Source organism: Idiotropiscis lumnitzeri, unplaced genomic scaffold, assembly GCF_059441095.1.
Source record: "Idiotropiscis lumnitzeri isolate Australia: NSW breed Sydney's pygmy pipehorse unplaced genomic scaffold, RoL_Ilum_1.0 HiC_scaffold_115, whole genome shotgun sequence".
Classification (NCBI taxonomy): domain Eukaryota; kingdom Metazoa; phylum Chordata; class Actinopteri; order Syngnathiformes; family Syngnathidae; genus Idiotropiscis; species Idiotropiscis lumnitzeri.
In genome coordinates this window covers 481,924-490,377 of record NW_028283653.1, presented here as the reverse complement: position 1 = coordinate 490,377, position 8,454 = coordinate 481,924, and the positions used below count along the sequence as shown (strand labels likewise).

The window sequence follows — 8,454 nt, the reverse complement described above, 5'->3', positions numbered from 1 at the left end:
CTCCCCGGGGTATGTGCTTTTTTGCACTGCTCTGAATGAGTTTATTGAACCTAATTATATTCTCCTGTTTTGCTGGGATTCGCTTGCATGTCTTATCAACTTGCTCTGCGAAACCCTGCCAGTTTGCCTTTCTAAAGTTTAAAGGATAATGTAAATGGCAGTCAATTTAAAAACTGAACAAAGAGTAGACTGCTAGGAACCACTTTTGTGATCCCGGCATGGAAGTCCATTGTTTCAGAGGGGTCTCGTTCACACCTCCTGTGGTGCAGCTGTGATCCAATCTTCCTGCATTCCAATCCTGAGGGTTTGGTCATTAGCATGGTCTAAACTTCAGTTACACTTAAAGGATTTCATACATTTGACTATTAAAGGAATATAAGAGTTTGAGCTTAACATAGTTCATTAGATGTTGGTGCATCCAATGTATGAAAATGTGATATTGTAAAATGCTGAGAGTGTGACTGGTGAAGCGAAACTGGTTGCGGGGGTTGTGCAAGAATGGAATGTTTTAGAAGCAGAAGGTGCTGAGCGAGACAAGATGACTCCGGGAAGGAGCGGCCATCGGGGGATCGCACGCAGGAGGAGCCACGGGATTCGGCGGGAGGAGAAAGACCAATGAGAGCGAGCTAAAGTTAACTGCAATAAACATAGCCAATAGAATCATGCCAGGATGCCTTTGTCTGTGCCATTTTTGCATGTTGTATAGTATGAATCAGTACTGGGCAACTCGGGGGTAGAACACATTCGCTGGTGGCAAGAGAGGTGTAGAGTTGTATTGAGAGGGACCCGAGATCCAGGTGCCATGTAGAAAATCTGTATTGGGAATAAATCCACTTTGTGCGTGAAAATGCCGGCTTCCTGATACCTTTCTATTGCAGAACGAGCACGCATATTGTTGGATGAGTGAGAGTTGGGTAAGGTCGCAAATTGGAGTCAGATTACTTATTTGAGTTTACATTGGGTTAAAGTTAAATTCTAACATTGATATCAAGATAAATTCCAACAAGTTCCATCTTGGCAGGGGTAGAGATTGTGTGACTGGTATGTTGATTCCTGTTTTTATCAATATTGGTCGGTGCTGGGACCTTGGGAAGTTACCCAGCACTCTTCGATGTGCTGGCATTGATATGCCATCTGTGTCCCTCGTAACGAAGGTCAGGTCAGGTGTGTATTCCCTCTGCCATCGTGCTGAGTGGAAGGTGCCTGGTTCATTTGGATGGTAAAGGAGGTGGAGATTATTTATTTCTGCCCAGTTGCTGAGCTGGATTCCAGCTGGGTCGGGCTCTGTGTATCCCCACGATGTATGGTGGCTATTGAAGTCTCCTAATATTATAGATTGATGTTGGTATTGTGGGAGGACACTAATTGGCCAGCTTGTATTTGGAGGCTTGTATATGTTGACCACTGTTGTACCCAGCACCTCAATCTCTGACCTGTGTATATTGTGTTCGTCCATAGAGGATCCTCTGTCTATGGCAGGGATGTCTTCATGTACATATATCATGGTTCCGTACTGTTGATGATCTATTCTCGTGATGGGTATGAAGCTGGATATACTGTATCTCGATGGGGGCGATTCTTTAGTCAGATGAGTTTCCTGCAGTGCCAACACTTGTACATCTTTCTCCCTCAGCATCTGCGCCATCAACTCACACTTAGCCATCGATATACCCTCCACATTCAATGAGATTATCCTCAGTCCTCCTCCTACTGTCACTACATTGTCATTTAGGTCATCATTAACTGAGTCTAGCGTATTTTTCGAAGTTGCAGGACTCTCTACTGCACCAACGCGGACCTGGTTATCCTGGGCGACGGCCGATCCAGTATGAATATTCCTTCTTTGAGCTTCCATTTCCATTTTTGAGGTGTGTAGTCGAGAGCAAGTTTTTAACGCTTGGTTCGACCACCAGGGTGGGATTCCTCTTAGTCAGGCCCCCAGAATGCTGGCTGCACTCCAGGGAGCCGCTCAAGCCTCCACACGACGACAACGTGGGAATCCCGGTCGTGGAGGGTGTCGTCACTTTCGGCGCGACATCTGTTCGTCTGCTTTCATCCACCAGGCGAGTAAACGCAACTATGGTTTCGTGCACCACCACATGCAACACTTGCACCATTCTCATGGAAAGACTCTCCCTGCTGGAGGGACGTGTCCGCCAGCTAGAGCAGAGTAATGTGGTAAGCGTAAATGTGGCGGACAGCACCGGTTAGCATTGGCCGTAAACGGCTTGCTAATCGCGTTGAGCCTGTTAAGACACAGAGCAGTTCCATTCCACCTCGGTCTCCTGGCTCCCGCACTTTAGTGAAAGGTGACTCCATTACTCGATACATTAAGCTTGAAAATCCAACCACAGAATGTGTATTGCTGGGGCCAGAGCACCCGACATTGAAGCTAATCTTATGGAGCTAGCACGCAAGAGACCTAGACACCAGCGCAGTGCAAACAACGCTAGCTATTCAGATATAGTGATACACGTCGGCTCCAATGACGCTAGTGTTACTGCCGTTTCAATGATACGCTGGCTAAAGAAAGTTTTAACGCGCACTCACTCACCATGGGTTGAAGTTGCGATGACGTTCGCTCGGCTTCACTGGTCTTGATGTTGATGTGTAGTTATGTATGTCACGTCAAACAGTCAAGGGTTAGTCTTAATCGTAGTCATTTCAGTCCAGATGTCATGCCGTGAAGTCAAGTAAATCAAATAAATAAATCAATGGCTACGGTCTTCCAAACTTCAAATCAAAAACATCCGCGCATATGCGGTAATCAATACAATATACTATCTTCTATCTTCCAGTTTGTACATAAATAATGCGTCTTGAGTAAGTGCGGTTGAAAAACGGTATCCGACCAGCGTTCCCCCACCTGTCCTGCATTTGTTATTTATGGATGAACGCAACCAGTGCTGACGTCATCAATTGCCCTAGTGGTGGTGTTGCCATACTGCATTACTCAAAAGAAAACTGCTCCAACAACTAGGATGAAGCAATCAGAGATCACAAAGAAAAAACATAGCAAGGACTTGTGATCTCGCCAGAAAGATGAGTCTGAGTCGAGTAATTGTCTCTGGCCCCTTGCCTGCGAGAGGCAATGATGAGAAAGATGGGGGTGTAGCCCTCATTTCCGAATTTAATCTAAAACTTAGTCCTCGTCCTAGCAATTCCTTCAAAACATTTGAAGTTCTCATTATGCGATCCACGGCCGCACTGCCGTTTTATCTTGCCGTTTTTTACCGTCCCCCTGGCTCTTACTCAGGCTTTTTAGATGAATTTTCTGAATTTGTGGCTGATTTGGTAACTCATGCGGATAATATATCATGGGCGACTTCAACATTCATATGAATCTCCCGTCGGAACCACTTACCGTGGCGTTTCGGACAATAATTGATATGTTTGGTTTCATGCAAATAATAGATGAAGCAACGCATATAAATGGTAACACGTTAGATTTGGTATTAACCCGGGGCTTAGCATCCTCAAAAATAATTGTATTACCATATACTAGTGCTATAGCTGACCATTACTTAATCAAATTTGAAGTCTTGGCGCATTGCCATCGTTCTGACCATGATCAAAGCTATAGCAGCCGCAACATTAGCTCCTTAACCACCGCTGCGCTCTCTGAGCTACTCCCTTTAGTAACCGATTCGTTTCCTAATTATATTGGTCCGATTGATGATCTTACAAACAACTTTAATGTCGCTCTGTTAAATGCGCCTGACTCCGTCGCACCTTTAAAAACTAAAACTTGTCCAAAGAGGCTGACTCCGTGGTTTAATGAGGAAACACGCATACTGAAACGATTCTTGTAGGAAGCTTGAGCGCAAATGGCGTGCGACCAAACTGGAGGTCTTCCGTCAGGCATGGTGCGCTAGTTTATACAAGGAAGCGCTCAATCTAGCCAAAACTAATTATTACTCTAGATTAATTGTTTTACATAAAAACAACCCTAAATATTTATTTGCTACTGTAGCAATGCTAACGCAACAGCAACCAACCTCGGATAGCTCTTCCTATTCAGCTCACGATTTCATGCAATTCTTTACTCAGAAGATTGAGTGTATTCGTGATGAGATTAAAGACACTGTTCTTACAATTCCGTTGAATTCCGTCATAAATGGTGTTAATAGGGACATTAGGGCTGATAACTGTCCGATAACCTTATCTCAATTTAAAAAAGTATCTCTTGAAAGCCAAACAAAATTGGTTAGTGGGGCAAAACCGACAACTTGTGTGCTCGATCCGCTTCCTGGCAAACTAATTAAAGAACTGTTTATGACCCTAGGACCGTCTGTCTTAAATATTATTAATCTATCACTTACCACGGGTATAGTACCAGCAGCTTTAGGACCGCCATTATGCGACCGCTACTTAAGCAACCAAACCTCGACCCAGAGAGTCTCAACAACTATAGACCGGTTTCAAATCTTCCGTTTATTGCAAAAATCTTGAAAAACTTAATGAATATATGACTAGTAATAATCAATTTGAACCTTTCCAATCAGGTTTTACCGAATGGAAGCTACGGAGGAGGAGGGCATGCTCGCGTGACAGTTAAGCCGAAGAGGAGCACCTTCCCCGGGCACGGGCGGTGTCAAGCGGCCCCTAAGTTTAACCGAATGGAAGCTCCGGAGGAGGAGGGCATGCTCGCGTCACAGTTAAGCCGAAGAGGAGCACCTCTTCCCCCCGGGCACGAGCGGAGCGCGAGGCTGTCAGTTATGAATGAATAAATGAATAAATAAATAAATGAAGAATGCCACCTTTCATTTCACTGGCATGATCCGTGCCTGTCATGCCGCGTGTGTTTTTGTTTTTTCAGCTGTGTGGGCGTTCCTCCAGCGATCATCTCGCGCCATGCGGTCAGCTGCTGCGAGACGCGCCCACCAGCCCCGCACCGGATTCCCATTCACTCACTGATTACACTCACTACCACCTACACTGACTACCTGGCGTCGGATTGTTATCCTACTTGTGTCTGCGTTTGGAGAGTCCTGCTCAATCCTCCAGCTCTGCTGGAGGATCATAACATTCACAGGGCACACCGGACGGCGTACCAGAAGTTAAAAGTCGAAGTAATTAAATAAATACAAAAATAAGTAATTGAATAAATACAAAAATAATGGCTGGGGAATAAAAAAATAAGAAGTTTTAATAATAATTTTTTTTTGTTATAACATGAATTTCACTCTCTCTCTCTCTACCCGTATATATATATATATATATATATATATATATATATATATATATATATATAATTTAAGCATTTTTGAAGGTGCGCCGCTACTTCGCGGATTTTCAGTTTTCGCGGGTGGTCTCGGTCCCCATTAACCGCGATAACCGAGGGTTCACTGTATTACTCTGACTCGATCTTGGCGCCGCTTTTGACACTTGATCATAACATATTATTAAAACGCCTTGAAACTTGTGTTGGCATTTCAGGTTCAGCGCTTTCTTGGTTTAATTCGTATCTGTCGGAGAGGACGCACCGTGTAATTCATGGCAATGCGACTTCTGATCTTTGTAAGATCACACGCGGAGTTCCGCAGGGATTGGTACTAGATGCTACCGCTTGGTGATATTATACGGAAATATAACATTAGTTTTCATTGTTATGCTGATGATACGCAATTATACATGCCGTTGGATATAACGAATCCGTGTGATTGCTATAAATTAGAGGCATGCCTTGCCGAAATTAAACTATGAATGTCTTTCAATTTTTTGCGTCTTAACTCAGATAAAACCGAGATGCTGATCATTGGACCAGCGCGTCATCTGTACCTTTTTCAAAGACACCACTATGAGTATCGATAAATTGCCCAAAAGGATTCAACAAAAAATCTCGGTGTTATATTTGACACAACTATGTCGTTTCAAATGCACATTAAAAATATTACTAGAACTGCATTTTTTCATCTGCGTAACATTGCTAAAATTCGCCCAATTCTATCAACTTGTGATGCAGAAATCTTAATCCATGCGTTTGTTACGTCTCGCCTCGACTATTGTAACATTTTGCTCTCGGGTCTCCCCATGTCTAGTATTAAAAGTTAGTTCAAAATGCAGCAGCTAGACTCTTGACTAGAACGAGAAAGTTTGATCATATTACCCCGATACTTGCCAATTTGAATTGGCTTCCGGTCCACTTGAGATGTGATTTTAAAGTTCTGCTACTTGCCTATAAAATATTGCATGGCTTAGCTCCTTCCTATCTCGTTGACCTCGTGGTACCATATGTTCCGTCCCAAAACCTTCGCTCACAAAATGCTGGTCTTTTAGTGATTCCGCGAGCCAAAAAGAAGTCCACAGGTTCTAGAGCGTTCTCTATTCGGGCACCAATGCTTTGGAATGCACTACCCTCAGGTATTAGAGGCGCCACCTCAGTAGAAATGTTCAAAACACTATTAAAGACGCATTTATACTCTTGTGCATTTAGTTGAACTATTTGTTGGCCTGTTTACTGCCGCTTTTTCTCTTTACTTCTCTATTCTGCCCCCTTTTCCCCGGCTGGGGGATTAGGTGACGGTGACCCACTAGGAAGTTTAAGGCATTGACAAACTGGGCATGCACCTGTTCCAGTGATGTCGTCTTCCTGCAGCGTGACATTTGATCAATTTATTTATATACTTTAGCATCTAATTTAATTATTTGTTGGCCTGTTTACTGCCGCTTCTCCTCTTTTCTGCCCCCTCTTCCCCTGCTTGGGAATTAGGTGATGGTGACCTGCTATGAAGATTACGGCACTGACCAACCGGGGAGGGACCTGCTCTCCCAAAGTCGTCTTCATGCAGCGCCTCTTCTGATTTCCCTATATTTCAGCACTTCGTTGAACTACTTGTTGGCCTGTTTACTATTTCTGTTCTTTTTTTTCTGTTCCCAATTCCACGGCTTGGGAATTAGGTGATGGTGATTCACTTGGAAGTGGCTGTTTTGAATTTACCCCAAACTGACTATTTCAAGATCGAAGGCTCATCCTCGGATATGCTGCCATGGAGATTACGGTCCTGGATGAGGACCCACTCCACTAAAGTCATCTTCCTGCAGCACTTCATTTAATTGACTCTCACATTATCTCATCTAACATTGTATAGCATCATTGTATGTGTCAAATGTTGCCCACTTAGCATCCAAAGCAGCCTGGTCATCCTGGAAGGGGGTTTCCCCCCCATCTGTGGTCCCTTCTCAAGTTTTCTCACTTTTCCCCCAATGGGGTTTTGAGTTTTTCCTTGCCCTCCTGGGGGTTAAGATCAGTGGATGTTGATTGTGGTTATGTAAAGCCCTTTGAGACTGTCTGTGATTAAGGGCTATACACATAAAATTGACTTGACTCGACTTGGACCAGAATAGAAGTGGATGAGGGAAAAAGGGAGGGGCGGTGTTGACTGATATTGTGCAGATGGAAGTAGGCTGACCGGGTTGTGTTATTATGCTTATGGAAAGATAGAGTGCTGTCAAGGATGACACCCAGACTCTTGACCTGAGGGGAGGGGAAAACAATGGAGGGGCCAACAGGAATGGGAAAACTGACAACTTTGGATTGTATTGATTTTGTACTGAAAAGAATAACTTCTGTTTTGTCGCTGTTAAGCCTCATGAAATCATTAGAAAACCAGTCATTGATTTCAGATAGACAGGAGGTGACGGAGGTGGGAGGGAGTGATATGCTGGGTTTGCAGGAGAACTAGAGCTGGGTGTCATCCGCGAAGCAATATAAAGCGATATTGAATTTTCGGAAAATGCTGCCAAGGGCAAGGAGGTATATGATACATAATAGGGGGGCTAGGACCGAGCCTTGGGGCAAACCTGAGGTGACTGGGAGGGACTTTGATGAGAAATATTTAAGCTGGATGAACTGAGTGCGGTCTTTGAAGTATGAATGGAACCAGTTGAGGGCGGTGTGGGTGATGCCGATGGAAGAAAGTCTTTTGAGAAGGATGGTGTGTGAGATGGTGTCAAAGGCCGCAGTCAGGTTAAGAAGGATGACAATGGAGAATGAATCGGAGTCAGCTGCAATGAGGAGATCAGAGGTGACCTTGAGTAGAGTTGATTCAGTGCTGTGAAGTGCACGGAAACCGGACTGAAAGGGTTATTGCAGGTGAGATGAGAGTGGAGTTGAGTGGCGACTACATTATCTAGGACTTTTGAAATGAATGGGGCAGAGGTTCAGGAAATAGTACTGAGCGGCTTTTTCTTAATCTCATGAGAAAATGTACTCGGGCAAGCACAGTCGAAAAGAGTCGTGCGTTATCTCAGCCCAGCCTCACATTCTTCCCCCGACACGGGTCTACGTCCAAGGGAAGGTCCTCTCCAGATTAATCATTGTCTGGATGGTTGATTCCCAGCTGGTCCCCAAGACTGGTATTCCACGGCTGGCCTTCTCCGGCGGGCAGTCTCTCCGTCTCTCCTGCTGGTATTCCCCTGTAATCTTGTCAGTGTGCATGTATGTGTGCTCCA

At 44.4% G+C, this 8,454-nt stretch overlaps 1 long non-coding RNA gene across 1 annotated transcript; it reads left to right on the top strand.

The window, feature by feature from the left end:
- The first annotated feature begins 1,765 nt into the window (after positions 1 to 1,765).
- LOC148315125 (uncharacterized) lies at positions 1,766 to 4,683 on the top strand. Its single transcript, XR_015841246.1, has 3 exons — positions 1,766 to 1,826; positions 1,914 to 2,063; positions 4,506 to 4,683. It is a non-coding gene; the product is annotated as an uncharacterized LOC148315125 (long non-coding RNA).
- The last annotated feature ends 3,771 nt before the right edge of the window (positions 4,684 to 8,454 follow it).